The following is a 21,264-nucleotide window of genomic DNA, read 5'->3' as shown; positions in this document are numbered from 1 at the left end:
GTTAATGTAATAGATGATATGGCCCATTTTTCCCTGTGTCTTTGGAAAAATGTTGACTGCTTTACTAAATAAAATGGCTAATCTAATATTGAAGAGAAATAGAAATATCCTTTAGTATAATATCAAAACCACATATGGAACATTTACGTATTCACTTACTTCTAGCAGTCTGTGTACAAACCCCTTTTAAGGGACTGATTTTTTTTTTTAAACCTAATATTCTAATGCTCACATTGGAAGTAGAGCAATACTTTGGAAGATAATTATTTGCTGTTGCTTGCTTTGGATACTTCAGACTTTCATTGTTCCAAGTCTTAATGATTCTAAGTTTTCTCTCTGAAAATAGATAATTTTATAATGGCAGACTTAAAATAAGTAATGATTTCCCTGATTAATAACCAAAAAACAATTGAGACCTAACAAGGCTAAACTGTGTCAGGAAAGCAGTGGTCTGCCAGTGGATTGCAGAGGCTCCTAGATACCAGTGCAAGGGATTCTGAGTACATCTCATACATTTTATATTTCATGTAATACTGCTCAGAATCACTGGAACAGCCAGAATTGATTCTCTTTTCATAGAGACAAATTATCTGGGAGCTAGTTCTCTTTTCATTTTTGATAACTTACATCCTTCTATCCCTGTAGAGCTTCACAAATATCTATAATAGTGGTCTTAAGCAAATTCTACAATGATTGAAAATTTTACTCTAATAAAGTAAAAATCCATTCAATTCTAGTCCTTAACCTTTGTTTGCATTACACTGAAGTGTGGGTTTGTAGTTGGAGCATTTCAGGCAGAGATTGCTTCTGTATGTTCTGTCTACAAACAGCCTGAGGATGACCTCTCAAAAAGCAGAAAATGTTTCTAACCAACAGAAAAATTCTTTCTGATGATCTGTTTCTTTGAATATATAGCACTGTCCCTTGGGAACTGTAAAACTGGCATTATTTTTAAGTTTTCTCTAATGAGACAGAATAGAGCCTGAACTATTACAGTGTACAAATATCTGGGAGCTTGCGTCTCATTTGGCATTCAGCATACATTTATTGTGGCCTAATGTGTAAATGGAATTGTGGGAAGTGCAGAAAATATAGGGCATAGAGTTCTTGCTCTTAACAGCTAGAAAGCTAGATATGGAAGGGAGAGCAGAAAAGAGAAGTGGAGGCTCCAATACAAATCCAACATTTTCTTTCTATACTTGGACTTCCAGTGAACTCATCCAGTCTCATGGATTTAACTACCTGTAATTAGACTATCTCCCAATGTGTTTCTTCAGACCTATCACCTGAACTACATAACTGTATTTTTTACTACCATGTGTTTCCTCTTAAATGTCTCAGGAGTACCTCAAACATGAGTTCCAGACTGAATCTTCGTTTCATCCATTTCTCCAACCTGGTCTAGCCACAACCATCCTTGGGCAGGGCAGGGCAACTCTAGTCTTCAAGTTATCTGGTCCAAATCCTTGAGCTATGTTCCATAATGCCTTCTCTTTGTCATACCTTATGTATGATGTATCAGCAAATTTGTCTGGCTATAAACCTGGAATATATTAAAAATATGATCACTTCTCACCACTCTATCATTACTGACTTGTACAAGCATTTCTATTTGGGGAGTTACCACATTAGCCACTCACCATGCTATTGTCCTTTCTCCCACAATATAATTTCAATAGAACAACCAAAGGGAATCTTTTAAAATGCCAAATCATTTCACACTCTCCCTATAACCCTCTGATAGTTTGCCATCACATAAATTCTTGCAGTTGCCTGTGATACCTTATGTTTGTTCATGCATGTGTACATCTACCATGTCTGTACACTCTTTCTCCCATTTTCTTAATATCAGTATTGCTTAGTGATAAATCAGAAGTCAGAAAAAATAAGAGTAATGATTAAATGCACATAAATGCCAAAGGAAAAAATAGGGCAATGAATAAATATTGGGGAAATAATTAGAAGAAAAAGAGATTAAACAGAAGCCATAAAAGCAAAAACAGTTTAACAATTTACCAAGTAGAGTTTACAGGACATGGCCAACTCCACTATTTGTTCACCACTAATGTCAGCCAAGCTATTTACCTCAGAGAGTCTCAGATTTGGCCTCAGTCAGAAAGTGTTTTAGTCAGCATTTTCACCACTGTGACCAAAATATTTGACAAGAACAATCTTAAAGGAGGACAGGTGTATTTGGCACTCATAGTTTTAGAGATCACAATTCATAGACAGCCAACTCCATTCCTCTTGGTCTAAGGTAAGGCAGAACATCAGGGCAGAAGGGTCTTTTGGAGGAAAGCAGCTCAGGACATGACCATCAGAAAAAGAGAGAGAGCTCCATTCAACAAGGACAAAATATAAGCCCTAAAGGCACACACCCAGTGACCCACCTCCTCCAGCTACACCATACCTGCCTACAGTTACCAACCAAGCTTTTCACAACCCAATTATTCCACTTCTAAAAGTTCTTGTGTTGTCTCATACAGGAGCTTTTGAGCAACACCTCATATCTAAACCATAATAGGAGGGTAGTGATACCTTTTGTGCAGGGTCATGGTATGACCAGCATATATGGAGATATACCCCACATGTGGCTTAAATCATTAGAACCAAGATACTAAACACAGAGGGCATGGATTATAGCTTGACATGGAAAAAATCATAATCAATGACCTTGTCAAAATGAGAGAGACTTTAGGAGGCTGTATACAACCTGGAATCTATTTCATTCTTTTCTTGGCCAAAATTACACATTATATAACAACACTGGTTTCTACCAAATAGCAAAGAACAAGTTGAACAAATTGGTAGACCCTTTTTGGAAATCTTTTGTGGGCAAAGCAGTATAGAAATATTTAGGGAGAAAGAAGACTATGCAAATAAAGCACCTGTTTGACAATTTATATTAAAATCGAGAAGATAAATATTATGGAATAAGTACCATATGACAGATACGAAAGGACAGAGGAAGGAAGGATAACTATAATCTCCAAGGAGGAAATGACATCAACTTATATTGTATCCCATGGGACTTGTGTAATGGGGGGTGAAGGGCGCAGTGTCAATAACCACCCAGACACTGGGAGCCAGGTAAGAGCAGGGGAGCTTGTAGCTGCTGACTCATTTATTGCAGAAGCTTCTTCTTTTATTGAGTACCTATCCAATCAGCACGTCAATCAGCACGTCACACCACTCAAAACCACCAATCATTTAGTCTCCTAGAACCACCAATCATTTGAGGGTTTTGTATTTTGCACCAATGGGGATATATGACTCCACAAACTTAGGTGAAAATACATAAAAAGGGAAATATATTGTATTAGTCAGTCTTTTCATCACTGTGCCAAATATCTAAGAAAAGCAACTCAAATAAGGAAACATTTATTTGTGGCTCAGTGTTTCAGAGATTTCAGTCCCTGGTTGGCTGGTTCCATTGCTCCGGGCCTGAGGTATAGAAAAAAATCATGGCAAAAGGACATGGCAGAGGAGAGGTGCTCAGCTTGTGACAGCCATGAAGGGGAGAGAGAGAAAGAGAGAGAAGAAGAAACCAGGGAGAAGATAAATCCTTTTGTAACATGCCTCCAGTGACTTACTTTCTCCAGTTAGGTCCCAGCTCCCAGGAAGTCCATTCAGCTATCAATGAATTCAGCCACTGATGAGGTCAGTGCCGTTGGAACCCAATCATTGCCTAAAAGACCCTCTTCTGCACATTGCTGGACTTAGGACCATGGTTTCAACATGAAATTGTGGATGATATTCCGGATCTAAACCATAGCATGTGTATTTTCCACTGTACATATATTTAGATTAGAACTGTGAAACTGGTATGGAAACCAGTGAAAACCAAATTATTTCCAGAAGGACTTTAAATTAGATCAGTGTGTGAATTGGCATGGTGGCCTGGTGAAGAGAGACCTGGAAGAACTGATGGCATGTAGTTTGGGGGAAGAAACTCAGAGATAGTACTAAGAGTAATAGCAGAAAACTAAATAAACTAATGATATTTTTTCTTACTATCATGGTGCCAGAGATAAAAAGATGTATGGAAATAATGGAAAAATATTAATTTCTAGAAATATCAGTGTGTTAAGACCCAAGAAACACTTTTCTATGGAATATATTCTAAATGCACAACCCAAACCACTATTGATTATAATAGGTGTGAAAAGGGAAATTATTCTACAGATTCTTCGAGGGTAAAATGATTAATCAGAATGCCTTCATAATCAACATTCATTGAGTATTTATGTGCTACTTTCTATGTGCTGAAAATACATAAAAAAAGACAAAAAGAACTGTGACAAAAAGAACTGTGGTTTAAAATTTTCTGTAGTGTTTAGAAAGACTGAGGAGGTCTGTGTTTATGTGTATATTTCTTCAAGATGTTATATTATATTATATTATGTGTGACCAGATTTATGGGAGAATATATCTACATATGTGTGTGTCTATATGTATATGTGCATGTGTGCACACACACATATGTACCTAGGTACATGTAAAAATATAAAAGATTCTGAAGGGACTTGCATCAATTTTTGAAACAGTGGTCACATGTAAGGAAATTTAATGAAGATTGCTAATTGCCTTTAAACAGCTATTGTTTCCTTTCTCAGTGATGCAGGTCCTGAATAATAGCCAGATACAGGCTATACATGATATACATTTCCGAGCTTCTCTCTTGAGCAAGTGTTATCATGTAACTTACTTCTAACCAATGAAATTTTAGCAGAAATGCCATGGGAAGTCTCTGGGAAATGTTATTAGAGGAAGGATTCTTATCCTTATTCTGATCTTTCTATTTGTCCTGACTATCATGTCAACAAAATGGCTGAAACTCAAGCAACAATTTTAAGTCATGAGGTTGGAAGCTATGTACTCAGGGAAACCAAGCAACAAGGAAAATTAGTCTGGTTCCTAACACTGGGAGCTTTATCATTTAGAACTGTCTTCCAGGGAACATCATCCAAGATGACCTTTAAGTCAGTAATATGCTAGATATTTCTTTTATTTGCAGGAAGAGAAAAAATGACTTTATATAATTTGACCCTTTAAAATCTAGGATGTATTCATATACTACTTTGATAGTTCAATGTTTAAACTTATTTATTTTTCTATATGGTTTTGTTTTCCTAGGTGTTATAAATGACAAACTTATTAACCAGTTTTGTGATATATAAAAATTTTTCAGTTATGTTTTGTCTTGATGGAAGCCCAGCTTCCATCTTGAACTAAATGGACTTCTATGGTTTATCTTATCTGACAATTTCACACATTCACTGAGATTCAAAGATAGAAAATTTATTTTCCCACTTTTTTTAACAGATAAAACTTGGAAAATGTATAACTTTATAAGTTCTTCAGAGGACTATTCACTGACTTCTCATATGTGTTGGTCAGTTTTCCATTACTGTATTAAATACCTGAGATAAATCAGTCTAGTGGAGAGAAGGTTTATTTTTGCTCATAGTTTTGGGATTGCAGTCCATGATAAGTTGACCCTGTTGCTTTGGGTCTGTGGCATTATGGCATGGTAAAAGTGTATCACAGAGCAAGACTGCTCCTCCCACAACCAGAAAGTGAAGGAAGAGGAGACTGGAGTTCCATGGTCCTCTCTAATGGAAGGCCTCCAGTGACCTAAAGACTTCCCACTAGACCCTACCCCTTAAAGTTTCCAATACCTGGGCTGGGGAGATAGCTCAGCTGGTAGAGTGCTTGCCTTGCAAGCACAAGGCCCTGAGTTTGATCCCCAGTACCGCAAAAAAAAAAAAAAAAAAAAAAAAAAAAAAGTTTCTAATACCTCCCAATAGCTACACCTTTGAGGGACACTTCTGATCCAATGCTTGAGTCCAAAGTCTTTCTCTTCTTAATGTCTCTGCTGAGCTTGGAAGACATTTTTACACATTGCATTATGGAAAGTTCAGGAATTTTTTGTGATATCTATTCATTTAAATGTTGAAGCAAACACAAGCATCTGTATTTCCCTATTGAGATCTCAAATGACGTGACCAAATAAATATAACAGTAGAGAAAAATTTAAAACAGTACTCTAAATTTAAAAAGCATGCCCTGCATGAACCTAAAGCGATCAAATTTCAGGAAAGCACACTCCTAAGGACTTGTAGCTTTTTTAGGTGACATGAAAAATTGCCCTAGTTTGGATGGATACTGATGACAGATAACAACAGGATATGAACGAAGATGAAGCATGACCAGTTTGCTCTTGTGGTTCAGTAGACTCACTTCTGTTATCCTCTCTGTAGCTTTTCACTCCCCTGTTAGCAAATTAGGGTTCCAGAGTTCCTAGCAAAAACACACATCTATCAAGCACTGTGCAGAACTTTTGAGGCTGTATTAGAACTGCAGTGCTTCTCTCCAATGACCAAAGCAAGTCTCTGGCTAAGCCCTGATTGAAAGACTAAAGAAAATACTACATTAATTGATAAATATCACCTTGCAGGGAAGCAGGCACATGGTAAGGAGAAGAACTTTATGAGTGCTTTTTGTTATCTATCATGCTCATCAGTTTGATTAATAGAGGACATAAGTTCAAATAACCAACAAAGACCAGGCAGTTATGATACAAAAGTAAAGTTAGGTATAGGTACTGATGCATACACTGTGCTTGAAAGATGAAGGTTAAAGTGAATTTGAGATCGCATGAACTTTCCACAATGGCACTGCCTTCTCATAGTTAGCAAGTTGTTGCCATATATTCCAACATTTTTCAAATGAATTTATGTATTTATTTATTTATTTTGGTACCAGGGATTGAACACAAGGGTGCTTAACCACTGACCCAAATCCCCAGTCCTTATTTTTTATTTTGAGAAAGGATCTCACTAAGTTGTTTAGGGCCTCTCTAAATTGCTGAGGCTGTCCTCCAACTTGTAATCCTTCTGCCTCAGCCTCCCAAGCTGCTGGGTTTACAAGCATGTGCCACCACACCCTTCACGTGAAATTTTAATATGGAATTCTTATGTAAAATCTTCAAATTTTGAATGTTAACTAAGTATTTCAAACTTCTGGACATAATAAATACATTTGCAAATTATTCATGAACCATGAATCATAAATGTGTGAGTTGACACAAGAGGTTTAAAAGGATGAAATTTTTAAAGTTTATTTAATGAAATTTAAACAGTTATAGTTCATATGGATTTCTTCAATAAATATATGTACTACAGACAGTGAAAGCCAACAGGTTAATTATAAAAAGTGATGATATATTATAACTACCAAACTCCATAATAACTGTACATCATAAATAATACAGAAAGATTACCTGAGCAAAATTCAATGAAGCAAAAATATATAACAACATTTTAAAACAAAGACAATATCTTAGCCTACTTGGAAATAATAAATAACAAATTAACAACAACAAAAAGAACAATTTTTCCTAAACTATTCTTCTAGCAAAGAAGAAATTAGAAAACTAAAAGTATATAATATCTAGAAAACAATGATGATAAAAGCACTATGTGAAAATTGTTCTCAAAACTTACAGACACACATGCAGTATTAAATTCTACTCAATTATTAAATTAAAAATGATGAACCAAGAATTCCACTTAATAAACAAAATAATTGTTAATAAAAAAGCCGTGAAAGTTTAAGTTAAAACATACTAAAAAATCTTACATTTGTAGTTTATAAGTTAATGGGATTGATTGAAAGAGAAAAGCCAGTTCTTTGAAAAGTTGTATAACAGAAACAAACCTGTCAGTTATGATTTAAGAGAATAAAATGCTTAAATAATATTAAGAAAGTAAATATCCCACAATGAAGTCAAATTCCCACAAGTATGACAGAATAATAATGCTTTACTAATTAATTTGAACAGATTTTAAGAAATGAATTATTAGAAAATATCCCATCATTAAAATTAGTTCAAAAGGAGAAAGAAAAATTTATATATACTTCAAATATACCAAAATGCACATTGTTTTCAAACAATATTGTTATTCTCTTCATTCCTTTCAGAAAAACAAATCAGCTATATCATTAGGACATTTCATAAAAGTTATCAAATTGATTTTGTAACATTAGAATAATAATCTAAAAAAGACTGACAAGGATACCACATGTAAAAAGGTAACAACAACCAGGGGCAGTGGTTCACTCCTGTAATCCCAGCAGCTTGGGAGACTAAGTCAGGAGGATCCAAGAGTTCAAAGCCAGCCTCAGCAACAGTGAGGCACTAAGCAACTCTAAATTTAAAAAAAAAATAATAATAATAATACAAAATAGGTCTGGGGATGTGGTTCAGTGGTTAAGTGCCTCTGAGTTCAATCCCTGGTAACCAAAATAAAAGATAAAAAACATCCAATATCACTTATGGATATGAATATCCACAAACCTTAACGTTTTAGTCAGTTTTCTGTTACTATGACTAAAGGACCTGACCAGAACAATTAAGGAGGAGGAAGTTTATTTAGGGCCCAAGATTTCAGAGGTCTCAATGCATAGACTCCATTCCTCAGGGCTCAAGATGAGGCTAAACATCATGGCAGAAGAGTGGAACTGAGGGAAGCAGCTCACATGATGATCAAGAAGCAGAGAGGTCTCCACTTGCCAGATACAAATATATACCCCCAAAGTCACACCCCAATTCCCACATCTTCCAGCCACACCCCACCACTTCATTTACCACTCAAGTAATCCCTATCAGAGGATTAATTCACCGATTGGGTTAAGATCCTTTTTTTTTTTTTTTTTTTTTTATTGTATACAAATGGAATACATGTTGTTTCTCTATTTGTACATGGAGTCAAGGCATACCATTTGTGTAATCATAAATTTACGTAGGGCAATGATGTTTGATTCATTATTTTTTTCCCTTCCCCCCACCACTCCCACCCCTCTTTTCCCTCTATACAGTCCTTCTTTCCTCCATTCTTACCACCCTCCTTATCCCTAACCCTAAACCTAACCCTAACCCTAATGCTAACCCCTCCCACCCCCCATTATATGTCCTCATCCGCTTATCAGCGAGATCATTCGTCCTTTAGTTTTTTGAGATTGGCTTATCTCACTTAGCATGATATTCTCCAATTTCGACCATTTGCCTACAAATGCCATAATTTTATCATTCTTCAATGTGGAGTAATATTCCATTGTATATATATGCCACAGTTTCTTTATCCATTCATCAACTGAAGGGCATCTAGGTTGGTTCCACAATCTGGCTATGGTGAATTGAGCAGCAATGAACATTGATGTGGCTGTATCTCTGTAGTATGCTGATTGTAAGTCCTTTGGGTATGGGCCGAGGAGTGGGATAGCTGGGTCAAATGGTGTTTCCATTCCAAGCTTTCTGAGGAATCTCCATACTGCTTTCCAGAGTGGCTGCACTAATTTGCAACCCCACCAGCAATGTATGAGTGTACCTTTTTCCCCACATCCTCGCCAACACCTATCGTTGCTTGTGTTCTTGATAATCGCCATTCTAATTGGGGTGAGATGAAATCTTAGGGTAGTTTTGATTTGCATTTCTCTTATTACTAGAGATGTTGAACATTTTTTCATATATCTGTTGATTACTTGTACATCTTCTTCTGTGAAGTGTCTGTTCATTTCCTTAGCCCATTTGTTGATTGGATTATTTGTATTCTTGGTGTAGAGTTTTTTGAGTTCTTTATAGATTCTGGAAATTAGCGCTCTATCTGAAGTATGAGTGGCAAAGATACTCTCCCACTCTGTAGGCTCTCTCTTCACATTACTGAGAGTTTCCTTTGCTGAGAGAAAGTTTTTTAGTTTGAATCTATCCCAGTTATTGATTCTTGCTTTTATTTCTTGTGCTATGGGAGTCCTGTTAAGGAAGTCTGATGCTAAGCCAACAAGTTGAAGGTTTGGACCCACTTTTTCTTCTATAAGATGCAGGGTCTCTGGTCTGATTCCAAGGTCCTTGATCCATTTTGAGTTGAGTTTTGTGTAGGGTGAGAGATAGGGGTTTAATTTCATTCTGTTGCATATGGTTTTCCAGTTTTCCCAGCACCATTTGTTGAAGAGGCTATCTTTTCTCCATTGCATATATTTGGACCCTTTGTCTAGTATGAGAAAATTGTAAGATCCTTTTAAAACTCAGTCATTTCTCCTCTGAACCTTCTTGCATTGTCTCACATATTAGTTTTTGGGGAACAAGTCACATCCAAACCATAACACTTAAAATACATCTATCCTTTCATATTTGATCCACCACTTATTATAACATGTTAAAAGATTACCAAATATTATTTATTTCAAGAATAAATATTTATTAAGAACATATATTATTCTGATTTATTGGGTCATTAATAGAAATATATAATTACAATAAAAGAAAACTAAAATTGAGTCATTTGAGGAGATTACGTTGGTAGAGATTAATGGTAGCCACTTGCATTTTTAAATGCATGAAATAAATACTACTGAAATTATAAAGAAATTTTCGGAGAATTAAAGAAAACTTAGATACAGCCAAGTGGCACTTAACAAAAGGAATATGTTTGAGAAGTACATTGTTAGGCAATTTTGTCCTTGTTCAAATACAACAGAATGGGATTAGATAGAGAGAGACAGTAGAGCCCACCACACAGTTAGGCTGTATGTTGAGGGAGCAAAGGAAAGGGGGAATGAGAGAGTAGCCAGTGCTCCTTGGGTCATGATGAACAAAACAATATGAGATTTGAATGAAACTCAAGAGAAAATTACACAGTGAAGAGACAGAACAATGTAAGATGCATGAAGCTGCTTCTGGGATAACACAGCATTGCATTTATAGTAAATTTGTTTTAATGAGTAGTATTCTTTAAAATAAAAGTATAGTAACTACATAAACAGAAGCAAAGCCATGTAATATCATTATCAAGTATTATGTACTGAACATAATTTGATGTGCTATACTTTTATAAAACTAGCAGCATAGTAGATTTGTTTACACCACATTACCAAAAACACATAATTTATTACACTAAAAAATTAGGATGTCTACAGTGTCTCTAGATGAAAGGAATTTTTCAGCTCCACTATAATCTTATTAGAAACTGATATGTATGCAGTCCATTTTTGAGCAAAATATCATGATGTCCTCTGTGACTATATATTTAGTGAATGGGCCCACTATATTCCCAGAAAAACTGATCAAGGATTATAAGGTATGTCTTAATAAAATTATTGGATTTGAAAGAAAAAAGAAAAAAAAAAAGAAAAAAGTCCTCAAAACTCAGAGCAAAAAGATCAAATTACTTTTAGTGGTAAAAGAAACAAATATCAGTCTTCTAAAGAGCAATATACAAAGCAGGTCACCAGTGGAGGAATAGTTTTGAGTGGGTAATCGTCAGATATTTTATATTCAGCTCAACTCTCCTTCATGGCCAAGGACAAAACAGTTTTAAACATACAAGCTTATTTAATAGCAACATAAGAGTGGACTTGTGAACCCCCCCCCCTCATGAAACCTGCTACAGAATAAGCATACTTTACCCAAGATATAATAAGAGAAACTGTCAAAATGACTAAAGCAAGCATTTAAAATTAGTCATGGTTGGTGACCTGGGTTAAATAGTAATATAGAATCATTGTATGTTCTAAAAACAAAAGAATGGCATTAAAGAAAGGGAAGAAAAGGAGCAAAGAAGGAAACCAAAATATCATTATTTAGATTAGCAAACAAGTGGAGATCAGAGATTTCATTTGAAACTGAATAAAAAAATTGAGTGAAAGATTAAGTGGAAAAATAGAGGGAGTAAAAACATTATAAAAAGTAAAAATATGAAGGAAACCACAATCATAAAAGTAAAAACCTTCCTAAATGCCTAAAGAAAAAGTAAGCAAAAACACACCACAAAGGAAAACACAGCAAATATAACAAATGTCACAGAATAACAAACAATACAAATAGTAGATTAAATAAGATATGTCTCTTGCATGTAGATCAAATGCTACACCAGAAAGCACACATTATTCATTGGCAAGTCAATCATGTTTTAGAGCTCTTAAGCACACAGCTCTTAAGCACACATACTTCATTGACAAGTCAACCATGCATTACAACTCAAAGAAAACTCCCTGAAGGTCCACTGAGGACATACATTACAGTGTTCTCTGATCCAAATGCAATAAAACTAGAAATTAAAAGCGAAAGTAGAAAATGACTTTCATCTGAAATTAAGATCATCTTCACTTAACTTGAGAGAAATTAAAAATAAAACACATTGAAATTTTTAAAAATTAGTGGGAATAAAAATAGAACTTACCAAAATCTATGAAAAAATTTTTTAAAAGTCTTTCATAGTCTTAAAGTTTTCTATCAATTAAAATGACAGTAAAAATTAAAATCCTTTGAAATTTTAATTTTAAATCTCAGTTTTTAAAAAAATGAGAAATAGAATAGCAATTTTCTGTCTCAAACAACCAGTATCTTATTTTATGGTGAAATACTTAAAGACATTCCCATTAAATTTAGTAATAGGATAAGAGTAACAACCCTAATCTAATTATTTTTCTGCATATATAGAAATTATAATAAAAGAAAAAGAGCAAGAGGACAAATCATTCCAATAGTACTTAGAATTAACACTATTTTCATACTTTGACCAGTTAAAACTATATAGAATTTCCAGGCATGATGGCTCACCCCTGTAATACCAACTACTCAGGAGGTTGAGGCAGGAGGATTCCAAGTTGGAGGCCAATCTGGGAAACTTTGCAAGAACCTGTCTCAAAATAATAGAAAGGACTGGGGATGTAGCTCAGTGGTAGAACACTTGCCTAGCATGTGCATGGTCCTGGGTTCAGTCTCCCATACTGCAAAAACAAAACAGTATATAGAATCATAAACTGCCATGTATAGTTATAATAAAGAAGGGAATGTTAGACCTGAGTAAATAAACAAGAATAAGTGGAAAAGGTATAATGTTAGAGCCAAAGACTATTAAGATGTTCTCACTAGAATCTAAGTTATCTATGAGTCAACTCAAGAACCCAATAGGATTTTATGAATTTATGAAAATGTTTTAAAATACATCTGAAGATATATGTACCCTACACTGGGCATGGTGGCACATGCCTGTAATCCCAGCCACTCAGGATACTGAGGCAGGAGGATCACAAATTCAAAGCCAGCCTCAGCAACTTAGTGAAGTTTTAAGCAACTTAACAAGACCCTGTCTTAAAATTAAAATAAATAAACAAAATGCATCTAAGGATATCTTAAGTGATTTTACCTTAAAAAATTCCAGAGGTGAATAAAGGAGAAAACAAGAATTTATTGAGTTATAGATATTGATGTATTATACAGGTAAAATTATTAAAGTTGTACAGATAGACCAATAAAACAGAAAAGAAATCCCAGTATGATGTGTGTGTGTGTGTGTGTGTGTGTGTGTGTGTGTGAATGTATGAATTAGGTATACGCTGAAAGAGTCATTTCAAATCAGAAGACAAACTATGGATTTTTCTAAAATACTGAAGTAGTGGGCTATTTACTGGGAGTAGTAGAATATGTCCCCATGACATTTACTCTGAAGATATGGAGATAAACTGCCTGGGTTGGAGTCCTGGCACTACTGCTTCTAAACTACATAGCTTTAGTTAAGTTACCTAATTAGTCTGTCTCACTTTTCTTATCTGTGAATGGTGATGATGATAATTTTTAATTTACAGGTTGTTTTTAAAGATAAACTGAATTAATAATTGAAAAGTATTGGTGCTCAGTAAGCACTATGTGAGTTTTAAATAATACTAACAGTTTAGTAACAAAATAGATTGTATGGAGCCATAGTACTGGTTAAATACCTTACCATGTGCTGAGCTATAGGCATATTAATGCCATTCATTCAAAGGACTCACAAATACTTTACATAAAAATGTAAAAATAAATGTTTTCTGAACTCTAAATGTTATCTTGATGTCAGAATAGAAATTACTTTAACAACACTTCCATTTGTTGTGTGTAGAAAGTTATTCATTTCTAGCAGATATTGAAAAATTAATGGATACTGTGTTGTATTTTTAATTGAAACTGAAATAATAACCTATAACAATGATGTATTAAAACATGTCTATTTTTCCTTCAAAGAAATACATAAAATCTTGACTTTGAGAAAATTAATGATTTAGGGTTTGACAATTTGATCATTTATTTCTTTTTCCCATTATATAAATTTTTTAGTTTCTCTTATGAATGGTAATGACTTATACGCTGTATTTACTTAGAAAGGTATTGGAATATAAATTCAGAATTTAGACCAACTGTTTATATTACCATATTACTAAGTATAGAAGGATCATATACTAAGTTCCTAATAAACAATTTTGGCATTAATAGTTCACTATACAAATAAGTGATCTAAAATAATGAATTTGGCCCATGGTCATAGTTAATTGACAGCTGTGGGACTTAATTACCTTCTTCCTTCCCTTCTTTCCTTTGTTCCTCCTTCTCTCATTATTTCCTTTCTTCCTTCTTTCTTTCAATTTGCCTTTCTTCCATCTTTTCCTCTTTTCCTCCCTCTCCACCCTTCCTTTCTTCCTTCCTTTAGCCTTTCTTCAATATGTTCCCTATGTCAAGAGAACCTGGACTCTTTACTATGTAACATTATTTGAAGGTTAATGAATATCAAATAATATTTATGAAAGCTGTCAACTAAAAAAATCTATAAAAACTTCTTCTCTTGAAGAGCAAGAGAAGAAAATGCATCATTCATAAGTTCAAAAGGCAAAATGTGCACCAAAATTCTTCAAAACTATTTTGCCTCTACTTTGTGTTTTTTTTTTAAACTATTTAAAACAGGAATGATAGGGAAAACTTTTTTAAGAACATTCAAGTCCATAATAGGTCCTTTCCATGAGTTCAAATTCTCAGATACAGTTGAATGAGATCCTAGGGAAATTAATACATTTCCTCAGATGATAGCATTATTATAGGTTTATGTTAAAAACACAGAAAAGAGAAGTGTTAAATAGTTTGAGATCAAAATTTAAAAATATATATATTCATTCTTATATGGCAGCAAGTTTTTATTTCCAGGTAAAATTAAAGAATAGATCATTAATCAGATGTGTTGTAGGTGATAAAAAATAAGCAGCTAATTTTCTTTTTGACAGCATTAGCTATTCATGAGAAGTTGAATAACTGATTCCTCATGTATTATGAGTTCAATAATAACTTTTACAAAGCAATTAAAAACCATATAGGGAAACCTGATTTGATGATGTTATGGTAAAGAATAAAAAGAATTAAAATCCATATATGGAGTGTTAATTAGTGAGCATTGTCAAAGTGGATATACCTTTAGAGGCACACTGACATAGTATGAACTCACCAGAACACTTTTCAGTAGTTTTATCAACTACTAATGTGGATGAAGAATGAACAACCCGCTCCTCAAACTTCCAAATGACTCAAATCTAAAAAAAAAGTTGACATGTTGAATGACAGGTAAAAATTCAAAATATGGACAGATATGAAAGATGCAACAGATCCAAAGAATGCAATTAAAAAGAAACAAGTATAAAATCCAACATTTTCTTCAAAATCAGTTGCATAGGACTTATGAAGTCTTCTAGGTTTCTAGCGTTTTCTCTTAGGTTATTTTAAAATTTAATTTGTCCAAAGTTTAGTATAAGGCCCTGTTGTATTTCACCTAATAATGATTCAGGCTCCAATTTCATTTTTTGAAACTGTATTATCTATGCCAAGGGGGTAACATTAACAATTTAGAGTATGTTCATAGCAGAATGACCAACATTTTGAGGGGTGTGGAAATCATGTCATAGAAAAACTAATTGAACAGACAAAAAAACTGAACAAATTATTTTGGTTATGAAAAAATATTTTCAAATAGTATTCTTAATGTATTTGAAAGAATTCATAGGGCTGATATATTCAGATTTTAAATATGATGTATGTGTGACAGAAATAAGACATTTAATAAAAAGTAAAGGGAAGTAGAAAGTGAAATTTATTATGAAGTGAAAACTTTATAGTAACTAGTATGTTTCCAGTGAAAACTGTGTATCTTAGAAAGAAGTAATTTGGCTTGTTATATATTAAGTAAAACAATCTATGCAGAACATATAAGATGGTACTGATACATAGTAAGCATTACATAAATATATAATTATTAGTGTTATTAATGTTCTTACCATTATATTTATGAATAAATTTGATAATTATTTGACTTATTAATTTATTTCAAATTAAATTTAGAGTAAATGTTTTTCAACTTAAGTTTAATTTTCTAAGATTCAAGATAATTTGACTTATTAGTCATGCCCCATTGTATTATCCATCTATTTCCTTTTCATGACTTGAGAAAATACAAATTTTTAATTTCCTGCCAAAGAAAGTGTGTAACAATATAATTAGAGTTTTGAGAGTATATTTATTTATATTTTAGTTTTAGTGCTAGTCTTCATCAAAATTTAAATTTGACATTAAATATTTGACATATATAATGTATCAGGAGAAGTGTCAAGAAGAAAATGTATGCTATGAATATGTTGAAATGTGTTGGGGATAATCTGTTTAAAGATGTGTAGATGATATAAAGATATTTTTCTTTTCCATAGAACAATGTAAATCCATTGAAAGGTATGGCAGGACAGAATCAGATTTGTTCCACAGAATGATCACTTTGTTTTTAGTGGAGACAGTGGAGAGGAAGAAATGTTGATTTAATGTGGACTCAGGGAAATGGAGCCCAGGAAAACAATGATGAGAACTGGAGATAGTAAAACAGAGAATGGCTATTGGGATTTTCAATGACAGATTAGGTAGGGTCATAAGACTGGGGAAGATAGTGAGACCACCAAACTTATGCCCCACATAAAAAGATGTCATTCATTGAAGCGAAAGACACTGAAAGAGAACTAGTTGGAATTGAATATTATGAGTATGGTCATGGCCATGTAAAATTTGAGGTATATTTGAAACATTTAACAGAAATGGCAAATACATAGTTGAAAAAATCAACATAGAGTCCAGAGCTCAGTTACAGATCTAGGAATTAAAATTTGTAAATCAGATATACAGAGGAGGACAATGGAGGTAAAAGATATGGATGGATTCCCTAGGCTGAGGATCCCAAATGAGAAAAGGGACCCAAGTCCAGAGGATACTAACATGACTTTGAAAGAGGAAGTGAGAATGAGATTTATGTCATGTCATAAAATCCCAGGGAAAAGCAAACATCAGTGTCAAATACTGTGGAAAGGCCTGATGAGATGAGTGCTGATTTGCCTCCACTTGATTCGGCAACACAAAGACTCAAAAGCACTGTTTCCGTGATTAACAGTGCCCAATGATACGGGTACAAAAGTGTTTTTTTTTCAGAGTGACTTGGATGTGTGAAAATGGATACAAATTTTCAGAGAAAATTACTGAAAAAAAAAAAAAAGAAACTATTCACTGTGAGTCAGAAGTCTTAGGGAATAGAGTGAAGGGCTTTTCTCACTTTGTTTAATGAGAAAGAGTTAACTCTTGGGAAATATACAGCTGATAGGATGATGTTAAACACATGAGACAAGAATTTAAGTATCTGAAATAGGATCAGTTGATAAGTTTACTGATGAGAGTTGGCCTTAGAAAAGAGGACAGGCACTCTTCTGTAAAAAGGTGTTTAAAAGAATAAATAGGTCAGGTATAGAACATAGGTGAGAGGTAGAAATTAGTGTGAATTTTAATCTTAGATGCTCTGTGTTGCCTACCACATAGGTCATCTTTTGAAAGTTGGTGTAGGTGATGAGAAGATTTAAGGTTTCTTGACGGTGAAAGTTTGAAAAGTCATTATAGAAAGTGGACAAGCAAGTTGACCAAATAGCTCCATAAATAAGACAGGTAAAAATGAACCATCATCTCTGATAACTTCTGATTATGTTTATAAACATGTAGGAAGTTTTAGGGACAGCTTTCTGAATCTGTGATCCTTGGTTTTTTTTTCTGCTCTAGTATAGTATCTCTGATACAAGTAAGGGTGATCACATATCATCATTTCATATCTGATATATCTTTGATTATGAAAGATATATAAGGCACCTCCTTAGAAAGGTGTATGCAAAACTCGGAGACAGGAAAATGTATTTGCATGTCGTGTGTGTGTGTGTGTGTGTATGTGTGTGTGCAGTTTAATGAAGTTTATTATATGATTCTGATATACCCTCCACAGGGAGGGTAGCAATTTCTCCATGAGAACAGAGGAACTGATTATGACCTTGAATTTAAGAATTCTCTGTAGATAAATGGCAACTCACTTGTTACTTTTATTAATAATTGTTTTATTCAGTTTTTTCACTGCTGTGACTAAAAGACTGACCAGAACAATTAGAGAGGAGAAAAAGTTTATTTAAGGACTCATGGTTTCAGAGGTCTAAGTCCATAGACAGCTGTCTCCATTCCTGGGGCTCAAGGTGAGGCTGCTGAACATCATAATGGAAGAGTGTGGCAGTGGGAGGCAATCACATAATGAGCAGGAGCAGAGAGAGACTCTACTGGCCAGATACAAAATATATACCCCAAAGCCAAGCCCCCAAAGCCACACCTCCAATGCCCACCTCCTCCAGCCACACTGTACCTATCTTCAGTTACCACTCAGTTAATCCCCAGCAGAGGATTAATTCATTGAATAGGTTGAGGCTCTCAGAATCCAATCATTTCTCCTCTGAACCTTCTTGCATTGTCTCACACAGGAGCCTTTGGGGGACACCTCACATACAAACCATAACAGTAATTAAGTGCAAAGAAAATAAATTATTACTTTTTCCTCAATATGTGAATAAATCTCTAGATATTTTTGTTACATTTTAGAAATTAACTTTATGATACTTAGAAATAAATGCCCATTATCCAGTATTAAAATCAATAGGGGAAATGTTCCACTGTATAATCACTTAAATATAAAACACTTACTTAATTATTAGCAAAATATTTACAAACATTTTACAAACATTCAATCAACATGTCAGTAAATTTCTCCTTAGGTAGAAATTTCTGACTTCAGTTGAGTCATTAAATGCTTTGGGTCACTAGTGCACCAATTAGTAAATTACTGATCCATACTACTTTACCATCCTGAAAAAGTAAATGCACCTTCTGAGAGCCTAATTGAATCTTGGAGAGTTATTTATTTGCCATTAAGATCAAGATAAATGAATCAACTCACCATAGTGTTGCTGAACAGTTACATTCATTTCACAAATAGATAAACTGAAGCTCAGAAGAGGCAGGAGTGGAAAGCTAAAGATCCATATTCATTCTGAAAAGACCCAATTCCCTCTATGTAGCTATTAAAAATTAAATTATGAGTTTAGAAATAATATTAATCATTTTTCTAGAAGTCCATTTTTATACAGTATAGGTAAGTTTAATACCAATTTGTTTAATAATGCTGAACTTGTAGTTCATACATAAATATGGCCTTGTAGCAATGTAAATAGTTCATTTTTTTAAAAAAGCAAAATTTCAATCACTTTTAAGAAAAAAATTATCCTGAAACTTGTTACCTTTTTCTACATGGATCTTTTGGAAAATGAATGGTATCTTGTAATATGGTAAAACAGAAATGAACAAGCTTCCAAGTAAGAAAACCACCTTAAATACTCACCTCTATGCCTATTAACTGAGAATTGAACAAATAAATTCTCAAAGTTTTAGTTTCTCATCCTATAAAATGGAGGACAAAATACATAATTTATAACTCCTTGAAAGGATTCAGTGAAAAAAAATTATTTGACTACTTAGCATTGAGCTTTGCGCTTGCGCGTGCATGCACACACACACACCTACACACACGCAGACACACATTGAGACACACCCACACCACACACTGTTTAACTTGAGCATTATTATTTCCAAGAGCAGATGAATCTTAAGTTGGTTTATTATTCCACTTGGCATGTTACTTTTCTTTTTTCTTGGTCCCCAAAAGCTATAAAATAAATTTTGATGCTTTTTCATAAAACATAAGAAAGAAAAATAACTAGAAACTTCAACATGAAACTTACTAGTATTTGTATTTGTCTGGAAGGTGGCTTCCCACAACTTTAATCACAGCCACAGATTATTATTTCAAGATGCATCTTTTAGATATTTAAATATGTATTCTCATATCATAGAATGTAAATGTAAAGTTATTTATTCTGTGCTTTACTGAAATTCTGTGATGGGTTTTAAATAATTAAAATAGTATGTGCTATAGTTGTGAGTGCAATCACTGAGACTCTGAAGAGACACATACTGGGAAAAGGGGCTATTGCTCCAGGAAAAATTATCTGCCTTCTTAATCATTAATTGTCACTGAAATGTTTGTGAAGTTTATACAACAGAATTCTGGTAGAGAACTCCAGCATCTGACACTATAACAATGCCTTGAAAGCTCTAACAAACTCTATTATATTTGGAGTCCAATAATATAAATTTTTATTAAGAGACATTTAAACCAAAGGTAAACTGTCATATTGAAGCTTTCAAATAGCCTACCTAGGGGCTACAAATTAGTGCAGCCACTCTGGAAAGCAGTGTGGAGATTCCTTAGAAAACTTGATATGGAACCACCATTTGACCCAGCTATCCCACTCCTTGGCCTATACCCAAAGGACTTAAAATCAGCATATCACAGTGGTGCAGCCACAATAATGTTCATAGCTGCTCAATTCACAATAGCCAGATTGTGGAACCAACCTAGATGTCCTTCAGTAGATGAATGAATAAAGAAACTGTGATATATATATATATATATATATACAATATACATACAATATATGTACAATATATATACAATATATATACAATATATATACAATGGAATATTACTTAGCCATAAAAAATAATAAAATTATGGCATTTGCAGGCAAATGGATGAAATTGGAGAATATTATGCTAAGTGAGATAAGCCAATCTCAAAAAACCAAAGGATGAATGATCTTGCTGATAAGCGGATGATGACACATAATGGGGGGTGGGAGGGGGACAAGAATGGAGGAAAGAGGGACTGTATAGAAGGATAAGAGGGGTGGGAGGGGTGGGGGGGAGAAAAAAAATAACAGAATGAATCAAAAATATTACCCTAGGTAAATGTATGATTACACAAATGGTATGCCTCTACTTCATGTACAGAGAAACAAGATGTATCCCATTTGTTTACAATAAAAATGAATTTAAAAAAAACAAATAGCCTACCTATAATTCACATGTTATGTATATATTAAATATTTTGGAAACATTTTCTTAGAATACTTGTGTAAGTTTTTCTTTGCTACTATGTCAATGATGGCCTTGGTAAA

At 33.9% G+C, this 21,264-nt stretch overlaps 1 protein-coding gene across 1 annotated transcript in view; it reads left to right on the top strand.

Annotated features, from left to right (window-relative positions):
- Positions 1 to 21,264, top strand: part of Grid2 (glutamate ionotropic receptor delta type subunit 2) — a 1,421,540-nt gene that overhangs the window by 1,095,487 nt on the left and 304,789 nt on the right. The window lies entirely within an intron of this gene.

This window comes from Sciurus carolinensis, chromosome 10 (assembly GCF_902686445.1).
Source record: "Sciurus carolinensis chromosome 10, mSciCar1.2, whole genome shotgun sequence".
Lineage (NCBI taxonomy): Eukaryota > Metazoa > Chordata > Mammalia > Rodentia > Sciuridae > Sciurus > Sciurus carolinensis.
This window is presented reverse-complemented; position numbering and strand designations above follow the sequence as displayed.